Raw genomic sequence first — 22,493 nt, forward strand, 5'->3', positions numbered from 1 at the left:
TTCCCAGGCCGCATCTTCCACCACACCAAACACCTTGCAGTCACAGGCCTGCGACGACCGCCCCGGGAAGAGACGCGGCTTTGCCCCACCGGGGGGGACGCGGCCGCGAGGATGTGAGCCACGGCTTGCGTCCCCGGCTGCTGAGCGCGGCTTTCCCGCTCCGGCTTTCCTTCCCTTCCGACGCTGCTTAATTGCGAGCGAAGCCACCCAGGCCTCCGACGCCTCCCTCCGCCTATAAATCGGCCCCGGCCGCGATCGACAGGCAGCGATTACCCGCCTGTTTACATTGCGCCTCCTCCAGCCGCCAGCAACCGAGCACGAGGCCACCCACGCGTTCGCCGGGCGTTTCGCAGCGCGCCGCAAGCAGAGAGGAACGCGGTGCCCGAACCGCCGGCACCGCGGAGGCAGAGCCGCCAACCTCCGTGCCGCCCGCTGCGGCCCTCAGCCGCGAGGCTGGTCCCCGGCCCGCCGCGAGCGAGGACGTTCCAGCGCGCAGAGCGTCGTAATCTCTGCCCGGCGCTTGCACGTGAACGCGTGTGTATATGAAAGGTGCAAGCGCAGACAGACTGCGCCATTCACCGGGGGAGAGCGGCGGCGCTCTGCCAGCGCTATAAATAGATAGGTCTATTTTTAAGTTGACCATCACTTAGCGCAGTCAAACTTCCTACCCTCCTGCTCGCGCTGCCACAGTTCAAGCCCGTGCTCAGCTTTCCGCTTTTACGGCAGTGCACGCAGCGCCGGATGCTGGACCGGGAGCCGCTTGCCACGCGGGTGAACACCTCTGCTGCTTCGGGTACCCGCAATGCTACTGCCCCTGCGCCGTCCCCTCAGCCGCGTTCACTAACCATCGGTCTGCAAAACCCTCAATATTGGCCCGTTGTGCAAGGTAAAACCCACCTCGCGCAGCAGCGGCTGCAACGCAGCGCGAGACGGGGGCTCCTTCCTCTGCGCCAGCTCCCTTGCCCGCTGCCCGCCTGCTTAACGAGAGGAAGGCTCAGGTTTATTTTTTGCTAGAACTACACATAAGAGGGATTCCCCCCTATCACTGCATATAGTAACAAACATTATATAAAACTTGAAAGAAATTCAACTACAGCTTTTATTTACCATTGTACATATGGGCTGGTGGCTATGGCAGGCTACCAAGTCTGCTGCTAAGCTGGCCAAGTTTGCTTTTGTTACTTCGCTACTAATGTGTGTCTCGCTTTAAAATTAGGCCCTGCTTCTACTGCCAGTCACCGGGGCGAATGCGGCAATCAGGACAAGAGGGTTGTACTGCTTTGCCCGGTCCCGCTGGGTCACGCTTTGGGAAGCCCAAAGAAGGGCCCAGCATCGCTGCTGAGCTGCTCCTCTCCCCCGGGACCCACCTCTTCTGAGAAGTTTCATCTTCCGTGATTAAACTGCCACAGTGCCCAGAGCGCCAGGCACAGCAGAGGCCACATCCCGGGCCGGGGCCGGACAGAAACGCCAGCGTTGACCCCAAAGAGCCTCGCGCTAGAAACGGCAGCCTTGAAAGGGCAGTGGAAGAGCGCTGCCAACAAGCTCATAGCTTCAGATCTCCTATGACTCCTGTAATTGCAAGAGACGCTAGGGAAAACGGAGCCTTCTTTTGACAGAAGGCTCATGGACTGCTCCATTTCCAGCTGAAGCCTTTTAGAGCAAGACTGAACCGCAGCAGGCAACTGGAGTCTCCCAAAGAGACTTGGGAACATTCGAGAGTCTCGTAGCACCAGCACTGCCCTCCTTCGCAGGGCTGCTCCGGGGCAAGCACACGAGACGCTGGAAAGCTCGGGTACGACAGGCCACCTAAGACGTTTAAGACCCAACGGTAAGATGCATTTTCCAGCAGCTCTTTCAGAGAAGCGGGGGGAACATCAGCTTCATTTCCTGGCAGGAAGGGAACCTACGGCTCTGTAGCAGCCCCAGCGGTTCCACACTTACACTAATAAGTGACATTTCCCCACTTTGCAGAGTGCAATGTTTCCCACTTCCTAAGGCTGCCGTATTTATTGGCCGGTGCAGGTTAACAAACAAACAAACAAACAAACAAAAAACTCCCCCAAAAGACTGAACTATTGGCTATGTTTTTAAGCCAAGCTGTTTCTTGCTGAATTGTTATGACCTTCCCTCCTTCCCTCTCTCCCCTCCCAGTCATGAGCAATAGGAATTAAATTGATTCAGTCTATCAGTGTTCTGCATCTAAGTGATTAAATTCAGCCACTAGAAAAATCTGTTTTGTGCTGCATCTGAGACGCAGAAGCCCTGCGGTCGGATCCGACGCCCCTGGCCTCGGAGGCAGGGAGAAGGCAGCACGCGGAGGAAAGGGACAGAAGGTAAAATGCAGGCCTGGTCACTGTGGCGTTATCCTACGTGTAATCTTTCTTTTTTTTCTTATTATTAAGCTGGGTCAGTTACTAGATGCACCCTTAAAAGCGGCTCCACAGCCAGATTGCTGGCACGGGCCGAAGAGGAGGAAGCGCATCCAGAACTGTGACGCAGGTGCCAGCCCCTCCGAAGGCCTGGACACCTCGGGGCTTTCGACCCGGCCGCGATCAGTGAATTACAGATTCCCCGGCAGAAGCTTTGAGGAGCAGAGCGAGACGGCGTCCCTGGCACGCAGGGCAGCTCCCATCCTCGGGACGGTCTGTCTCACGCATACGCAAACACACACCAGTACCAGTCCTGATTTATCCGGCCTAATGACCGGCCAGCATTCCTGTGAAACAGATGCCATGTTCCCCGGGCAAATTCCAGCCTCTAACAACCAGCTGACTATCTATTTTAAGCTGTTCAGCTGGGATTTTGCTTTGGGATGTCCAAGCCGAGAGGAGCATTCTTCCTCCTTCCCTTCCTTCAATATGGCAGTGACAAAAAGTTGGAAGATCAGCCAGGTTTGCACAGCTGCCCTCTTCGAAGGACAAGGCGTAAGGAAGGAGAGGGCCCCAACGGGCCTGCGGAGGAGGAACTGGGGAGGCAGCATTTAGATTTGTACGCACCCACGTAAGCGCCAGGTGACCCACTGAGCAGGGCAGGGGAGCAAGGGAGCTCCCGGCTCTGCCCGGCGGGCGCTTTCCGCCCCGCTGCACGCCCCCTTCTCCAGCGGCCGGCCGTGCGCGATCCTCCCCTGCCCGCAAAACGAAAAGGCACCGCGGCTGCACCCCGTCCTGCCGAGGACCTGACCCCTTCTGCCTCCGAAATTCAGCAAGAGAGCGAACGCTCGCACCGAGAAGGAACGTACTGAAATAACCGCCTGTGCAATCGGCATCCTTCCCAAGTCCTCCGCTTCCTGCATCTGTGGGATTTCTGGCACGGCCCGTGCTCTGACCTCCCCCGACCTCGCCCGACTGCATCAAAGGGCCTCTGCTAAATAGGTCACTGCTCGCAGAGGGACTAAAGTTCAGAGGCAGCTAAGAGACTTACGGGCTGCCTTAATCATCAGCGCCGCCCCCCCTCCACCACCTCTGCCGGCAGAGAGGGAAAAAAGATGCCCACGGTGGCAGAGATGAAACGCTACGTGGGAGCTGAATTTTAACCGGTACAAACTCTAAGAATACATCTGGAATCGCACACGCAAATCCTTCGTTTCTAAAAATAAACGTCTCTGCTGTATATTACTCTCCGGAGTAAAACAGAAGTGCTAATATTAATTGAAGTTTTTTGTTTCTTTCCTTTTATTTTATTTCTAGTCAAGATCAGAGCTAGTAAATTACTTTTTAAAAAATCTCATAGATAAATTATTTGGATAATTTAAAGCATTATATACTTAAATTAATACTGCTTATAACAAACTACCGATTTGCCCCAGGCAAACCACATTACCAACAGTTTATTTTATTTTTGAAGCCAACATTCTTGCTCTGGAACCAAACGTCCTTCACGTCACCTCTGCAAAACGCCACAGCCTCTTTCTCCACATGCTCTTGCAAGGTTTAGGACTAGCGAACCTGCGGTGGGCCAGACCCACAAGCCAATGTCCTTCAGCAACGGACTCGGTGCTGATTTACAGCAACAGAATTGTTGCTGTGTTTTCCGCACCGGTTCCTTAGAGGAAAGCTTGCAGACTTAATTCCCTCTTTACATTTGCTTGTTTGAGTTCAGCTGCATCTCCCCCCCAACGTCTCTTCGGGTTGTTTTTTTAATTACTCTTCCATGACGTCTGCACATTCTTTGCAAGGTCCTCTTTCTAAGATCTTAGGCATCTCCCGCAATCCCTTTCATTGAGGATATTTTCTCCCTCTCCTTCCCCCTTCCCAAAAGCCACCGCCTAACATCTGTGCGCCATCGCTCTCGCCGTGCGCCCGCAGGCGGCACAGCTCTGCTGTCGTCCCGGGACCATGCCCGCGGGGGGGGGGGGGGGGCACAAGGACAGACGGCAGCAAGCAAATGGGAAGTCAGGCTGGGTGCGGAGCATTTCCTTCACGAGCATTACGCACTTGGCTTAACGGCAATTTCATATTACACATACTGTCCTTGAGACTGTCATAAAAGATTAAGGAACATAAAACAAACTACTTAATTGCAGGCAGGTGTGCAAACCTATTGCCTCTCCCTGCACCTAGCGCTCTTCACAAATACCTTTTAAGAAAAAATTCCTCGGAAAGGTTACGTAAAGGAGAGCTGCGGGGCGGAGCGCCCGTGGCCGCGCGTGTGCGACGCAGGGATGCGGACACCGCGCCACGAAGGTCTGGGCTCCGCCGCAGGACGAGAGGGAGCCCGGTCCCCGCACCGACAGCAGGCAGAGAGCTAGTTTTCACGGACACCTCTCCCTCCGCTCCCCAAGAAGTCCCGCTGTGCTGCCCAGCCCTGCCCTGCCCCTGTTCCAGTACTACGGAAACTCGGAAAGGTTTGGCCGACCAAGCCCAGATTTAACGAACTGTACCGTGCCCCGAGCCGGGAGCCCGGCAGGCGGTGCAAGGGGAATTTCAGCGGAACCAGGAGGAAGCGGCTAACAGCGCAGCTGCTGCGGGCCGTGCCGGAGCGCACGAAGTATGCACGGAGCAGCACGTGGCTGCGAGTCAGCCAGGTTGTTCCACGGAAGAAAAGCGAGTTCATTCTGAGAGTGTCCAAGTTCATTTAGATGTTATATAGCCTGATAAAAGCAGCATGCTTCTTCTGTAAAGCTGCGCTCATCTTTTTTATAGTGCGATAGGTAGAAAGACGTCTCTCTCCCATTCTGCTTAAAGATCATCTTTTCCACCACCAAGATGAAAGACTGGAATCGCTGTCAAGGTACACAGGAGAAATCCGTTTCCTCCCATAGTACTAAGCTGCAGAAAAGGAATTCACCCGCAAGACATCGCTGATATACTGCTATGAATTAATTCAGACCAATATCCTTCTAGTTTAAATACACATCTCTGAAGAAGGCAAGACAGATCAGTTACTCTTTGGACAGCACTTTGAAAATGTAAAGTGCTATATAAGTATTATTATTACTAGCAGGCTGTTGAGGATGTCTCCTACATTTACCATCTGGGAAAAATAACTACTTTAAACAGTCTGTTTGAAAAAGTCCCAAGAGCAGTTAACATTTTCCAAATATCCTCCCCACCAGGCACAGATGATGCAAGATAGTCAACTTCCTTCTCCCAATTCGCCGTAGCTCCTGGGACCGGGGGAAGGGTTAAAGACCCAAACTTTAACCGCTTACACACCTGGCTACCAAAGACCCTCGTGTCCAGCCAACATAAAGCACCGCGCCAAGAGGATTCGATCGCCCGGGAGGCAAAACATTTCCCTTTACAAACCACTGACACCATCACACACCGTCTCTCTCTCTTCAGCCTGATGTTCGGTTTAAACTGGATGATTTGTTCTGCATTAATATTTCAGTAGCACCATAAGCAAAAGAACATGTTTTTCCCGGGCTGTAAGCAAACAAGCAGGCTCGTCCTGGACACTGCACGAGCGAGAGCCGCCGTGCCGAGCGCGCCAAGGCGGCTGCCTCGCTGCTCGGCTCCCGTTTGCAGGGGCCACGGCAGCACGGAGGAGAAGGGGGCTTGAAGGCAGACGGACAGACAGACAGACCTTCCATTCAGCACGAACGGGTTTTTCCAGCCGGGTACCACTCACAGTGTCCAACTCGCAGCTCATGTAAATCAGCGCCGCTCTGAGGACTGCTGACGTCTGGGTTACACTCGTTCACACACCGTGGGTGTAAATCAGCACAGTTCCTCTCATTTCAAGGAGTTTTGCCAGTTAACATCCACAAACAATCTGTCTGAAATCATCAATTACCTCTAATTCTTTTATTTTTAGAGCACTTCCCTTATCGCTAAAGGCCATGGCAAAATTGTACTACACATTAGCATTTTACACAGCATTATTCCTGTGATAAGGCTACACCGTCCCTTAAGCAAAAGTTAGCCTGTTCTGTTTTCACAATCCTGCTCCAGTTTGATTTACACCATGCAAGGGGAGCTTAAAAGCAAGCCTCTGGTCCCAAAAGAAGCATTACCTCACACTTTTTCACCTTCTCTAAGTTTTATGGCACAAATTTTTAGGTCAAGGAATAGTATATAAACCTATCCATTTAAACAGAAAAGCAGGAATGGAAAATATGACCTACGAATCAGCAAAACAGAGAAGCTTACATTGCACCAGGAGCCCATTTCCTAATTATGGATGAATAAGAAGCAGTTCTGGATTACAGAGGTTTTCATTTATCTTCCTCAGCTGTTCTGGGGATAGGGAAGAGTCAACATTTGCTACTTCCTTACTCCAGAAACACCACCACAAATGGCAAGGGCTTTTACGGACTAGTCTGTTGATGACACTAAGGCATTTAAGGCAGTGGCACGCAAGAGGTTAGCTTGCCAACCAAACCAAGCCCTTAGCGCATCAAGCCTCACACTTTGCATCTGGCAGCTGCCAATAGCCGTGGTGTCAGAGCAAGGAAAAGAGCCTGAAGAAACCCAAACCGATTCCAGCTATTTGTGCTCTCTTATGTCTGACCCAGTTAGCCAGGAGTGTCGCAGTTGCTCATTAACCTATTCCTGAATTCCATTTTGCATCTGAAACGATGGAACCGTTGAGGTTATAATTAATGTCCTGACCAAGCCTGGTCATTTGCACCATTAAGCCTTGCTGGGCAATGATAGTCTCCCTAATTTATCAAAAGGAGGGTAAAACATGCTGTGTGATGTTCTTTAAAACGTCAAACAGTGGCAAAGGAGAGGACACCTTCCTGCAGATACGATTCTAATTGTTGATTTTTGCTTTAATAATAAAAATCCGGCACACACATTCTGTGCCAGTCTGCAGGAAAAGCAAGCTGAACTCTTCACTGCAAGAAATGCTTTAAGCCTGTTCCCTCTCCCTGAAAAGCTCCTTTTCCGGACAGACCTCGCTGCCCCAGGACAGGCAGCTTCGGCGCCGGGGACACAAGGCAGCAGCGGGAAGGCTCTTCCCGCGAGAGGCGGCAATCCCAACGGCGCGGCTGCCGTGACCGATGCCCAGCAACTCACAGCTTCAAAAGACAAGGTCACATTCCTGGCAGTCAGAAACCGAAGACAGAGCGATCTTTATGTTGATTCACTTGCTTTCGCGATTGCTGAGTATTTAATCTTTGCAGCTCTCTCCTTTTGACATGACGGGCTCCTCTGGAGCCATCGCAGCCTTTAAAGTCTATCAGGTAAAAGTAAATGAATCCAGATTTCATAAGCAGCCGGAGCCGCTCGCTCCCACATTGCTGGCTATTGACAGCTCACTCCCATTTTGACAGGAGGGCTTTCGAAGCTCCAAACAGGAATAAAAAATTTCCAAAGACCAGTAAGTATATAAATACAACGAAAGCCTGATGGACCTAGCAGCACCCCCAGAACTGCAGCATGTGGAGCTGGCAGGGACGCGGGCGCAGCGGTAGCACGGCTGGGGCCACCACGGCCCCTTAAACAGGAGGCAGGCTTTTTCTTCCTTTCTCTCTTTCACCCAATTCCAGCATCTGTTGCTGGGCTCAGAAGAGATACAACCTAGTCTTTACAAGATATTTTGACTTTCTCAAAGTCAAAATACAGTCAGAAGGTCAAACGAAATACAGTTTTCCAAAGCACCTAACTGACTTTGTGCACTTCAGAGCGTAAATCCAATTGAAGACGACGAAAGGGAAGGGGGGGAGAGAAAAAAATCAATAGTTGCTACTTCTAGAATTTTACTGCAGTTCTCCTTTTTGTTTGATTGTTTCCAAAAAATACAGGATGGGAAAGAGGAGTATTTCAAAACGTCCACAAATGCTACAATTTGTCTTACACTTAAACAAACCTCTGGTTCAAGCTGCCATTAACTCGAGATCAGTATCTACTCTGTATTATCAGACAAGGTCTGACTCTTGTTCCTTCCCTTTTATTTTCCTTTTTAATGGTTTATTTTTGAAGGAGAACTATGTAACAGGGCCTCTTCCATTTCAGGAAAAGTAAACAAAACCTTTGCAGGGAGGATCAGGGATGAAGGAACAAAGGCAGCTAGACTAAACTGTACAAAGGTGAATTTATCTGTCATTATTTGATATCACGGTAGCACTATGACTTTGATCAAGGTCAGGGCAAGGTGCTGTGCTCGGACATGTTCGCTCCCTCTCCGAAAGGCCTGCAGTTAGGGCAGCAGCGAGGAAGCATTAGTCCCAGATTTCAGGTGGGGAGCTGAACGAGACCAGAAGTCTGTGCCACATCCACTGAGCGACTCCCAAACCTTGGTCCCAGGCATCAGTCGTAAGGCCGCCTTCCTGCTCGGCTCATCCGACAGACTCGGTCAGCCGAAACCGTCGTCTTCCTTGGCACGAACTCACCTGAAGCCTCCTGCTGCTGGCAGTGCAAAGCGCCGAAAGGCTTCGCCCTGGGGCAGAAGGCAACCAAGCTGCCAAGGAGGCTTCGCAGGACCTCAGCAGTGTAACACAAACACCCGAGTGCAAAGAAACTAAAGGCCCAAGGGATTGGGAGGGGATCTCTAGGACTTCAGCAAGGATCTTGCCATCCCGGGATGGTTTCAGCTGGACCAGACTGTATAACACTGAACTTTCTTGCTTGGGATAACAGTAGCGCTTAGCCCTTAGCGAAGAGTTTATGCACGTTTATGAGCCTCATGGTAGCTGTGTGGCAAACTCTCTGTGTGCAGAAAAGCTTTTAAACACAAGAAATACCAGGTGGGGAACTCTTAAAACCAGAGCAGGAGAGCCCTAGGAAAGCCCTCAGCTACTGCCAGAGCTGGACCTTGTCCAGAGCGTTCAGGAATAGGAAATTAAACAGAGAGGAGAGAGAGGCCAACAATTTCTTTTGCCTGGTGGGGACAGGAGCAAGCACGATAAATATTTAAGTTCCTGCTTATTAGGAAATACTTAGCAAATAACGCGAAGCCTGAAGGGGGTGTTAAAGGGAAGTATATTCAGTATTATGGGAAAGTTAATGAGAAGCTGTAACCGTTGTGTATGTATCATATATGGAAAACTAGGTAAGACCCCTATGGACCATTACATACTGCATGAAACTTTACGGACACTGTTAATGCATTATTTTTAATGATTCCCTTGCCTACTTCAGGCCCTGGAAATCAAGAAGAGCTTGCCTAGTTTCCTGGTGGTGTTTTAGCAATGATACCTTGCCAGTTATTAGGATCCTGGCTTATTTTAATGAGGAATAATTGGGTTACTTTCCACGATTCCACAATGCTGACATGAAATGAAGAGAAACTCTGAGAAAGTTGCTGCTGTGCTGCAGTGCTCTTTGCATCCTCCACCTTCCAGAGGGTTACTTCCCCTGGCAAACAATTTATCTATAAATATACCAGCAGAAACATTGGCACTTCTGCTAGTTCAAGTTTGCATTGTCATCAACCATCTCTAGGGAGAGCCCGGCCACAGAAATAACCAGCTGCAACATCACAACGATTGCCCCTGCAGGAGACGTATATAATGAAAATTGAAAGCTGCAGGATGAACTTCTTACATACTTGTCCTTTTGGTTTATTCATCAGAAATAATTATCTGTGCTTGCATTCACAGGAGCACATACTTTATGATGTACATTAAAATTTAATGGATTTTTAATAATACTGTAACTACAGCAGGAGCGGAAAAAAAGAACAACATTAAACCATATGTGTTGGGTAAATGGTGCTGAGCAAACATCAACCACACGTAACGGGCTTAGGAACAGTGGGGATGGGGAGAAGGAATTGGGATTTTCAGAAAGATATCTGAAAATCCTAATGTTCTTTAATTCTGAAAGTTTAGTTTAAAATCGCTCTCAGTCATGACAGAAAAGGGTCTTTGCAAGAAATGAGTAAATGGGAATTTCAGGAACCTGCAGTTGATATCCAAACTCCCTAACTCAGTTACTCCACCTGTAAAATAGACAGAAGAAATACAAATACACCTCAAAACAGTGGCATAAGAATGTGTCTGGAATTCTGATTGCCATTATGGCAATGAAAGTACTTTCAGTATTTTAAGAATTAATGTCTATTCCTTAAGCATAAGCAGAAATTATTCCTCCAGCAGAAGAGACTGACACTCTAAGCACTTTCCTCAGAAGCTACTACACAGATAGCGAGTGCAAAGCATCACCGTGTCACCACTACTCGGACTGACGTCTATTTATAGACTAAGAAATTATATATGTGGTGTCCCCACCAACAGTGACACATTTTCATTCAGGCATGAGTCACCTATTCATAAGCATGCTTCCAAAAATAAATTCTATTTACCAGAATTAAATCCCACATGCTCAGGAGAAAATGTCTCCCCCCGCTAAAAAGGCAGATTCCCGAACAATAGCAAACAGGCGCTGGAGCCTGCAGCCGGCAGGTTTTCTTGTTCCATAAAAGCGTGCTGAGGCTGGAAACGTTTAAGATGTAAAAATGAAGATGGTCGTATGCTCTCATTATAAGCCACTTCCAAGGTCACCAGAGTGCTACCGTCCAAAAGGAAATATCCAGAACATTTCTGGCAACTCATGCTTTGTAGAAATAGCAAGTATAGCGCAGTTATTAGAGAGAACAGAGCGAGCGCCAAGTAATCCCAGAAAATGTAGTGTTAAATAGAGGTTTCAAACCACAAAGCTGTTGATAGGGAACATTAAAAATGTCAGCGTGGCTGAAAGGCATTCACCAGTGGTGACTGTCAAGTAGCAAGCTACCGTGCAGCAGATGCACAAAAAAAAAAAAAAAAAAAGTAGGGGTACTTGGGTAATGGGACCAACATTACAGTTGTTGATACAAATTATATCCAGAAAGCAAAGAAATAAATGGATAAATAAATAAATAATGCAAAAATGGAACAAGTTCAAACTTCTTTTATAGTAATAGTCTCCAGTTGAGCATAATCACCAAAGCTATAGCGATAAGATTGCCAAAACTAGACAAACATCTGTGAGATGAATTCATCTCGGAGGGGAAGCCAACAGCTTGTTATCATTAAAGAGGCAATGCTCTCCCTGCGTTTGAACTGCAGGCCGCCTTGTTACTGCGTTTGCTGAGGCAATTGCACCAGATGTTGGCAGCTATCTTCAGATGGATGACAAGCACCTGCTGTTGGGGAAATTAAATGCTCGTCGGCCTTCTCTCCTTCAGGGGAGGGTGGGCCGGAGGGGAGAGGGGGAGTGCTGACGGCTGACCCTCTGAAATAAACCTATTTATGCAAAGTGACAGTAAGCGCGGGTTTGCCAAGCAGAGAAACAGAGTGGAAATTCATTGGATCTCTTCCCTGGCCCCCGGTGAAATCCGCTCCCCGCCCTCCCCGGCCTGGCAATTAACACGGCACCAATCCGAACTGGCGGAGCCGCTCATCGGAGGAAGAGAGTCAACGGAGGGACCTTCTGCCCGAGAGTCGCCAGCCGCGCGGCGCCTTCCCCGGCGAGGCAGCGGGGCCGCTCGCGGCACGTGCGCGCTGCAGCCGGCCCGCAGCTCCGGCCGTGACCGTATAACGCCGGTGTGCAAACGAGGAGCTGCTCGAGGCGCAGCCTGGCGCCCACCGGCCGCTGCCCCGACCAGGAGCCGCAGTCCCGGGTCGGGGAGGGCTCGCGTGACGGCCGCCGGCGCTGCTGCTCCTTCCCAGCATCGGCAGCAACAGCGAAGGTCGGCACGGGCACTGCAACCCATTTTAAAAACAGAAATACGTGACGACTGCTTTTCGGACAGACTTGCTAGTATTTCCATCTTCCGTGAAAAGAAAAACTGCAAACTGTGAACTCATTTTACATCAGCAATCTTTTCATTACAAAACGTCCAATACTCTTATTTTTTTGAGCTTCCAAAGAAGTGACATTACAGCCGAGATAGCCCATGATATATTCTGCCCTCGATACCAGCTAGAGCCCGTATCACTGTTTCAAAAACATTTTGCCCTGGACAATAAATTGAAAACACCACTGTTAATTGCTATTTATACAAAACCTCTTGCGAATGTCCCTGATGGAGACAAACATTTGTTTGATCTAAAGTGACCACATGCATTTTAGGTATCCTTCAGATTAAGAGGCAGTTGATCCTCATTCTGCTTAGATTATCTTAATTGGCTCTTCATTTGAGCTACTTTGCCCTTGTCCCCCTTTCCAAAGACACATTTATAAACACATGCACTGCACCACATGCACACACACATATTACGAGTGTGGACGCCTCGCCCTCTCGCAGGACTGGCCCCTACTACTCAGGGCCGTGGGACTGTCCGGAGGGCTAAAACCGAACAACCTGCCTTGCCTGGCTGCCGCTCCGCCTCTACCGAAGTACTCCCAGACGCGTTTTTTCCTAGACAAATAAATACTAAATGCCCATAACAGAGGTCTACATACGTAAGATGGTTTTCAAATGAATTTCATGTTCTACCTCTGCGCAATTAGTGAGAGTTTAATTAAACTGGTCGTGCCTCAACACTGCGTGTGAACAAAGCTCAGTTGTTTCACCTCTAGGACAGGAAATGGAAAATCATGGAAATAAAGGAGGTAATAAAAAAGCAAGCATACAAACAAAATAAGTACCTCCAGGCTTTGCACAGACCTCTGCACTTTCTTCAGAGAGCTGGAAAAAAACGTTCCATCAGAAAAATGCAACAGGTTTTTTACAAATCAAGCTGCAGACCGGCGCCGGCACTCAGTTACCGTCTGCCAGGAGGAGAGGGAGGCCCGAGGAGCAGCGGCACGGCGGGCTGCGGCGGGCCACGGGGCTCAGGCCTCGGTCCCCTGCCCTCGGCTTACGAGTGAGAGACTATGGCCATCCATTTCCACAGGGAAAAAATGTTATTACGCCTCTTCCCAGTAACATGTGCCCTTTTTCCACATTTGGAACAAGTTATATGAAGTTCCTCGTAGATATTTTTAAAAGCCCTTTTCTTAGGTGCTCAGACTGAAAAGCCGCATTTCAAAAATCCTCATGTTTCACATCGTATCACTGGATACTGGTGCATTTATTATACATTATGATGACACTGTGACCAAATGCTCACTCTCTCATCAAGTGTTTTAACTAACTCATGTTATCTAATGAGCCTCCCAAATTTGCCAGTAATATATTGCAAGCTTCAATTAAACCACATGAAGTTTAAAATAACTGCTATTTTTCTTTAATTAACTGATGTTAAAACATGATTTTTCCCAAGGCAAAGCTTTAGCCCCTTCAGTTGTAGCTACCCAAAGAACAAAAATAATGTTCTGGACCCAGGTTATCACTTACATGGATGTTAGGGGCAGTATCTCCAGATCAAAATATCTTCCTAGAGAGTCCTAGAAAACTGCACTTCAAGACAATTACTAAAATGGAATCGGATGCAATTTCACAGTATACGTGAGAAATAGCTGTCAAGGAAAGTTTTAGGTCACTCCTATTGCCACAGTTTAATACCACTATCTCTGGCTTCAGCTGAAGCTTGCTGGGGCAGAGATCATCTTGCTGTTGTCTTTTTGCACAGCTGCCAGCCCCAGGGGTCCTGCTCCGAAGCAGGGCTCTCAGGTACCACCGCAGCGCAACAAAACCATCGTTTGCTTCCGGCACTCCAGAGACTGTCGTAAAAGCCTCAACTCCACAACAAGCCAGACTGTCTCAAGCCCATCCACCCCCGCTGAGGCAGGACCCAAAACTAGGGATACTTTAAAGATGTTACCCAAAATGATTATCACAGGTTTGATGCATGGTTCATTGGTTTTGTATATGAAAAAGTGGGCGAGGGAAGGAGAAAGCAAAATCCACTTTTATATGCTCTCGGAAAAGATATAGGTCATTCTTTAAGCAGCATTACATTCTTACGGGTTTGACTTGGCTGCAAAACTGATATATAGACACTGCAAACATGCATTCACATGCATATTCTTTAATTACAGCGTAGACATTGTTGGAGGAAGAAGCATGAATGTATTCTTGCATTTCTTTCCCCCCTAACGCAGCCCCTCATTAGTCACTGATTTCATTTGGGCTCCTGGTATACTTCCAGGTCACCAATGGTGTATCGTATGCTTTGCAAGCTCAGGATCAAAACTGCTCCCCTATTATTGCTACCATATACAAGAGAGAATATAGGACACTAGCCATGACATTATGAAAAAGATAAATGATATAACATTTTAATGTCTCAAAACTACATTTTAAACAACAGGTGCAGACCCTGCCCCTATTGCTTTTAGGAGCAGAGGATGCTCACATCGTTACTGAGGCCGTTTGGCCGCACGCTCGACCAGAGCTGTCGAGCCCGGACACCTGACCTCGCTCCGGAGCTCCCAGCACAGAGCACGGCCTCAGCTCATTTCTGCTGCTACCAGGGTGTTTTCTTCAGTCTCCATCGAGCCCACACTGAGGAAGGCTAGACACGAGCGCTGGCATGCTTACTTTTCCCATGCCCTTCAGAGCTTACTAAGTAAGAAAGGCAAGGGGACGCAAGGCAAGATACAACAGCTTGCCCAAAGTCAGGCAGCAAGTGGGTGGCACAGCGGGAAGCCGAAGGCAGATGTTCTGGGCCCCTGCGCTCCCCCACAGCTACCTGATCTCACGCTGGTTACGGTTCTCCAGCACAAAAGCTTCCTGGCCATTTCATTTAACCAGAGTAAAAAAAGGAAATAAAATAGTCCTCTAAACTTCTGCAGAGTTCTGATACAGCCTTCTTGCCCACAATCCTGCCTTAACATTTCCTCTTTTCATAAAACCCAGGTAGAAACCAGCATCTAATTTATAACAAAACCACTTCCACAAAGCATGTGCCTTATTACAGACCACCTAAAAACTGACTTCCTGTGTACAAGTTTTCATTGAGAGAATGAAAACACTGACTTCTTCTTAAGCAATGACTGAGTTTCTTGGTTTATTAAAAAAGAAAAGAGCATGCGTGGGAGGGAGAAGAAATAATAAAAAAATGCTTTAGGCCATGAGGGACCACTGTATTCCAGATCCCTTTGTCACAACCCCGAGTAAAAATTTAAAGGAATACTCATTACCCTTTAGAGTATCATGGACTTAATATTCAGGTTAGGAAATCCAGAAACACTGGAACTTTTAAGCACATGCGAAGGACAGAGGCAGCAACATGAAAAAGACTGAAAGCTGTTCCGTAATATTGCAACAGAATAGCCCATACGAATCGTCTTTCATTATCCCAAACTTAACAGAAGCTGCAAACAATGACATTTGTCTACAGCTCATTCTAAGGAGTTGCAATGATTCCAATTAAGCAGCTTCTCCCAAGGTACACCCAGGTAACTTAGATAGAAAGAAGAATATAATGAGCTGAAGGCTATTTAATATCAGGCCTATATCTCATGATTGCTTTTGAAGGGAGCAGTGAGGCTAGAAGTAGTTAAAAATAAAAAAATAAAAAAATGCCAACACATCCTCTGTTTTACTGCATATTAAAATATTCCTGGAACTCAGGCTATTACAGGCTATAATGTAAATAAAGTCCAGACCTGTCCCTTTATTTCATAAAACCTAACCAATTCACAAATATTGAACGTGGAAATACAGCACTGAAAAATGTAACAGGCTAACAACTTGTCAAATCAAAACCCGACTTTTCTGCAAAGCAAATACTTTAAGAATAGACCATCCATGTATCCTATTGACCGTTAAATCTACGTATCAATGTCCAATGGATGTAACAAACAACACAATTCAAACTGTATGCCAAGGCTAAATTAACTAAGCTTTCACTTTCATACGAGCAAAATTCCTTGCACCTACTGACTCTGGCCTTAGCCACAGCTCCGTGCAGACTTCCAAATCCCCCTGAAATGAACCCATGGAGAGAAAACCACCTTTTCTCATGCTAACAACTCTATTGTAATAACATCTTCAGAGGCCATACCCAAGGTCTCAGGGAAAAGTAAACCACTGGAGTGCTTAATACTCCAACGGTGCATTAACTCGTTCACACCCAGGCGGCCTTGCCAAACAAGGAGGAGATTTCTCTCATGCTTTCTTGATTTATATTTTCACAGCTGTCAGGGAGAGAAGCATGTAGGAAGCAAGTTACGTAAGGCACCCGATTAGGCTAAAATCCTTCGTGTAGATCACTCCTCCTTCCCTCTCCCCCCTCCCCTTACAGTTAAACACAAAAAGCAGGGGGACTTTCTTGTCTACTACTCACAAAAGACTTTTTTCCATGGGTTAAACCGGTCATTATTTGCATTGCTGCCCTTGATCTAATGCATGATGCTGCACAGCCGAAGACGGAAACTCTGATTCTGTTTGCTATTTGCAGCCTCGCCGCTTTCAGCTTTACTTTTCTTGCAACACAGTATTAAGGCCCTGCTAAGATATGCCTGAAGCAAGGACAGGTTTGAGAAGTTACTCTCCTCTCACTTGGTTAACTGCAACGAGACAATAAACAATCATTACAGAAGGAAGACATGAGAAAATTGCAATCTTTCAAAAGCACAACAGTTTGGCAGCAAAAACATCAGAAGCAAAAAATTATTTGTTATTCCACTGGTCTGTCTTGCTTCTCACAGGAAATAACAAGCAACTGTATAAAACATTTCAGATCCAGAGAGGTAATTCAGAAATCCTGTCTTGTTTCAAGTTTTTCAAATCTTAAAAGCCATTCTTTAGGAAACAGCATATTCCAATCAAAGTTGAAACACGTCTACAATTTGTCTGAGAGACCTTGTGCAAGCCAGAACAGAAAATAAAATTAATGCATACTGTTCTGTTCCCATTTCATTTGGGAAGTTAAAATAAAAAGAAATTACAAGGCTCCCTCCCGCAAAAGTCATTTTAGGATTGCCATGAGAAAAAGAACACGAGCAAATGCTCCCACTTCAAGATTTTTAAAACGGTTAAAACAGGTGGGGCTACCAAGATTAGCACTGCTTTTCTAGCAGTTTAAAATAACAATATGTAAAATATTTCACAAAAATATTTCACACGTTTCATGAGCATTATTCTTTTTCAAAAGAAGGTATAAATTTAAAAGTATTCTCTCCCACACAAGAAAACAAGAATTTTCTAAAAGAACAGTCCTACCTGGACTGACCTAATAGTTCCAGACAACTAAAACATACCTTTAATATAACTGTTCCCTTTGTCCTGGCAACATAGCCTGAAAATACACAGTAGCCTTTTCATGCAAAAGACTGTTCCCGTAAAGACTAATTACAGTATTTCAGTAAGAAGATTTTTTTTTTTTTACACAGTTCACTTTCAATAACCGGGTCAAAAGCACATCTGGAGCCCAATCACGTTAATATATCAATTAAGGCCCGAACACAACCATTTACATTTGCAAGCTCAGGTGGTCTCTCCGACCTGCACCTCGAGATTGGCCTGCACCACGCCAAAGCAGCTGTAATTCAAACCGGCCTTCTCAGAGGTAACTAGTCGTTTGGGTACCGAAAGGGTTAAAATACCATGTCAAACAACAAGTCCTGGCTCTAAACCAGAAGGGACATGGGAACCAGGGCAGCTGAGTTATAAAGGCCTTATTGTAGCAGCCCACTGGATTGGAAATGACTTGTAGGCCTAATGAAACAAAACTTTGGCAGTAAAACAGAATGAAAGGAATGAGACAATAAAAGACAGGAACAAAGGGAGCAGAGTTGTTTCAGCTTAGGAAAATAAGCTCACTTTGTTGTTGGGAAAAGCCAAAGCCGATTAGGATAAACCAATGACTAGGCATAAGTCTTCCAAACTAATTACACAGTTCACCATGTGAAGTATAATTGCAAGTCGCAAAGTAAGGACTACATCACTTTCACAGGAGCTCTATAAAGGGAGCATTACCTAGTAAAACCAAACCCTAAGAAGTCCCTTATCATCAGTTGCTTGCAGCTTAAAAGGTGCAGAACATGCATGTCCTGAGAGAAGTGCAATTCATTAACTTTTAGAGGCTTTCTTCTGCTAATCACAATCCTCTAAGTGAGGTTTTAAGAGGCTGTTGCTTTTTTTTTTTTTTTTTAAATGATACCAGAAGCCTTAAACACTCCAGCACATCCTCATCTCAGAGGACAACGGCCGAAGTCGGAGCGCAGTCTTCTAGGGGAAGGCAGCAAGGCCCTTACGCTCAGAAAAGCAGGGAGCAGGTAGCGAACAGCCACAGCACTGCTCTCGTCTGGGCCAATTCCTGCCCAGAGGCAAGTGTATCCGAGGGGAAGGAGAGGGGAGGGGAGGGAAGGAAGCGCCGCCAAAGCCGCAGCTCCCGGGCGCAGGGGCTGCTCCGTGCCGGCAGCTCCGCGGCCGCGCTGGACGGCAGCAGCCATCCTGCAGCCGTGCTGCTATCGCACCGCTGTTAGTGGCGTCTCAGTTAAATTCTTGTAAAACTTGGTCTTCCCAGACAGCTTTTCACACATCAGCACGAGGGCAGCGCTAAAGACCCCGGATTAGCGAACGCTGCGGGTGAATGAGTTTTTGTTTGCAAAAATATTGGAAATGGCTTCTACCGAAATAACAGAAGATCACAGAAACAACTTTATTAGAATATCAGGATTAGGTATTAAACAACAGCTTTTTTTTTTTTCCCATCTGATTTTGAAGGGTTATGGTCTGGGTTGGGTTTGTTTTTGTGTCTGGGGTTTGGGGAGGGTTTTTTGGTTTTTGGTTTTTTTTTTTTTTTGCTAACTTACCACTGCTCTTGTAATTCGGACAGCCGGTTTCAGGGAGCATCGCTCGGCTCAGCTCCTCGCGGAAGCTCAGCCGTCGGCACGCGGAGCACCATCCCTGCCGGAGGGCAGACCCAGCCCTCGCTGCCGGGGGCTCCGACGAGACAGGAGCTTCCCTGGGGGACTGTGGGGATACCCAGCCTGCCTGGAGTGGTTCCCGCACGACCCCCTCTCCCTTCCCCAGTCCTGCCTCCAGCAACGGGCCGGCTGCAGGGAAAGATGCCGCGACTTTCCCGTCCCCCCTCCCCGCCGCATGGGCACCTGCTGCCCGGCTCCTTAGGTGGCCGGCGCTCTCTGAACCGGCCCAAAACGACCGGCCTTGGGCCTGCGCCGCCCTTATCTGCGCGCCGGGCCGGGCCGGCTGCCTGCGCGGGGCACTGAGCCCGCCGGGGCCTCAGGAAGAGCCCCCGTCTCCGAGGCCCCCGCCTCGGCACCAGCCCCTTCCCGCCTCCGCCAGCGCCGGCTCATCCCGCCACAGCCCGACTCCCCTGTGCGGGAGGCTCCGATGAGCCACTTATGTCCACGAATTCAGCATTACCAACTCTTAGGATTCAAAAATCACGAGGCTTTTAATTACACCCTTTCTGGCTCATTCTGCTGAGCCTTTTCCTTTTATTCAGGTAATTTTTTCCAGTTTTCCTCTGCAGCTTTTGGCGACTAGGGACTTCCCTTCTTTGCTAAATGAAAGCTAGGAGTCTTACAGATCCCAGGCTTTACAGAAACCAAAAATAATCGTTATCAGAAATCTCATGACAGGAGTCTCAGGAGTCATCATCACCCCATCTCCGGGTGGTGTAACTGGCAGGCGTGCGGATGGTGAAGTCAGGGACGAGAGCTTAGTAATGCGGCTTTTCTTTTTATTGGAGAAAAGTTTTCTGACATTTACTTTTCAAAAAGAAGCATTTTCAAATTCAACACTTCAGGCCCTTTCCTGCCAATTCCATTTAAATTAGTGAGTCAGCTTGGCCCAAAACCTGATACCTGTTCTAACCACCTAGCGTATTTTGAGCACTACCTCAAGTTACCGGAACAACGTCCCCTGGTTGCAAAGCTCTGCTCTGCAGCAAGTACAAACAGGATTTTAAGAATCACATCACTAGTTAAGCAGTTTTTTCCAGTCGAATAAATAAGCTCAACATTTCAAAGAGCAAGTCACCTGAGATGTTCTTATCAAACATGGGCGGCTCCTCTGGATGTTAATTATATAATGCCATTTTATTTATTTTAAGGAAGTGCTAAAGCAAATCCAAACCTTGCCAATCAACCGTGATACGTTATTTGCATTGCAATGGCTTCACCTGGGAGGGAGGCTCACGCGCTAAGCGTCGTACAGATGCCTCGCCGGAGCCCCCGCCGCACGGAGCCTGCAAGCTGACCACGCGAGGCAAGGAAAGGTCGGAAAGGGAAGCAAATCCTGCAAGTCCCACAGCAGATCAGGGCCAGTGACTATATCTGGATGCAGCATCCCACCTGCTGCAGCATGCCACTGACTTCGTCAAACTCTCATCTCCTTTTCACAAGCTGGGATCGGGAAGCACGAAACAGGGATGCAACTGGAAAAGGCCACTGCTAGCACAGAGGCAAAGCCCTGTGAAACCTGTGTGCTGCTATAGCTGAGCTCTAACTACAGGACCACGCAGCCTCGGTAGGACGGACCTCAGTGCCAGCGCCAGAGGAATGAGTTCAAGCCTTGATCCTGACTTGTGCAATTATTTTCAGGGCTTTAATTTTTTAGCTCTCAATTTAAGACACTTGATAAAGCATTTGATTTCCCAGAAGTGTTGTTTTTTTGAAAGTCAGGCATCTTTTAAGCTGTCTCAAGAAAGGCAACAGCACAAAAGCAGGAACTGAAGCATCCCGAATCACTAGTCACTACTGAAAAATGCAGCCCAGTTGTCTGCTTTCTCAGAGACCGTAAAATTGCAAGCATGAAACTACCAGATGGTAAAATTAAAAAGACTATATTAAGAGAGCATCCAGCCAATATGCAAAGCGCATATATTGAAACTATTATTAACTTCAAAAATACAGGTTAGAGGAGTTCTGCAATTAGAAGTAACTACAGAAGAAATATCCAAAAGCTCATGTAATCCTTTAATAAAAGGCTCAGCAGGCTGTAAACATCCTGCCAGAATCGAAGATTATTATTGAAAATAAAATGAATGGTTTGCAAAACAACTATCAGCCCAGCACAGGAACAATTTATAAACTCCCCTCCTCAGCTCTCAACAAAATAGTGCCTCGCCAAGGTTTTTCAGGGCCAGATAAAAGAAGCACAAACTAACTACAAGGACTGGGAGCTGCTTTGCTTTGGGATATCCTGCTATGTCCTCATGCAACCATGCATCTAAATCATCAGTTAACGCACTACAAAAGGCAGGAATTCAGCGCATGGAGCACCGAAGGCTCAGCGCCTGTCAGGAGCGTGGGGGCCCCAGGCTCTGCGTGCCCAGGCGTGGAAGTGGTCCTCCCTTCCCTGTCTCCAGCCGACCAACCCACCCTTGCAGCTCACGCCCCAGGAAGCCACAGCTCATTAGCAACACAGGCCTCAGTTCTGGGTCTGCCGCCTCCTGCCGACAGCGAAGCACAAGCTAAATCAGGTCCTCACGTCTCGTCTGCCAAAGGCACGCGCACTCCGGGACACCCAGCAACTCTTTGGATGCCAGAGCATATAAAGCTGGCATGACCCGATGGTGTCTTTGAGATCTCATTTGAAATGGCTTCCACCCCATGCAATAGCAGATTTGAAAGATGGCACATTCGAGCGGGATCGGCCAAACCTGCCAAAGAGTGCTGGCAAACCACGGCTGACTTCAGGAAGAGCGAAGCACTCGGGAAAGTGCTGTAATTCCGCAACTAGCCAAGTTAGAAACAAGTAACAGTTCTTCTGGTGGTAAAAGGATATACGCTTGTCCCTGAAACCTGATGTCACCCTCTGTAGTTTTAACATGACAATGTTCTTTCCTTACTGCTCTGCGAAAGGCTCCTGCCAACGAAACCAAGTAGAAAGGAGAGCAGATCGTCTTGAGCCAAAGCAAGCAGTCCAGCACAAAAGTACAATAAACAAGATGGGGGGGGAGGAAGGGGAAGAGATCCTTCCTCTCAGTTTGAGGGATCGCCATAAGAGATGCGGTGGAAAGCAGCCTGAAAGCAGCAGGAGATGTTTCAGCCGAGTCTCCGGTGCCACCGCTACCACGGAAGGGGCTACCATGAACCACTCTTAAAGCATATGGCTCTGCAAGCTCCTCACCTCTTCGGGCTTCTGACAAAGCACCCAGCAGCCCAGGGGACCCAAAGTGCCCGAAGCAGCTTCCACCCGACGGACCCCAATCCTCCAACAGGGCCCTGAGGACAGGGCACTCCAAGGAGGTCGGTGGCACCAAGCCCCAGCCAGACATTCAGCTGTGCGGTTTGAGTAATTCCTTTCATCAC

The 22,493-nt window shown here is 47.9% G+C and overlaps 1 protein-coding gene across 6 annotated transcripts in view; it reads right to left on the reverse strand.

The window, feature by feature from the left end:
- Positions 1-22,493, reverse strand: part of MSI2 (musashi RNA binding protein 2) — a 255,549-nt gene that overhangs the window by 145,013 nt on the left and 88,043 nt on the right. The gene's annotated exons all lie outside the window — the stretch shown is intronic.

The sequence above is a fragment of the Apteryx mantelli genome, chromosome 22, assembly GCF_036417845.1.
Source record: "Apteryx mantelli isolate bAptMan1 chromosome 22, bAptMan1.hap1, whole genome shotgun sequence".
NCBI lineage: Eukaryota > Metazoa > Chordata > Aves > Apterygiformes > Apterygidae > Apteryx > Apteryx mantelli.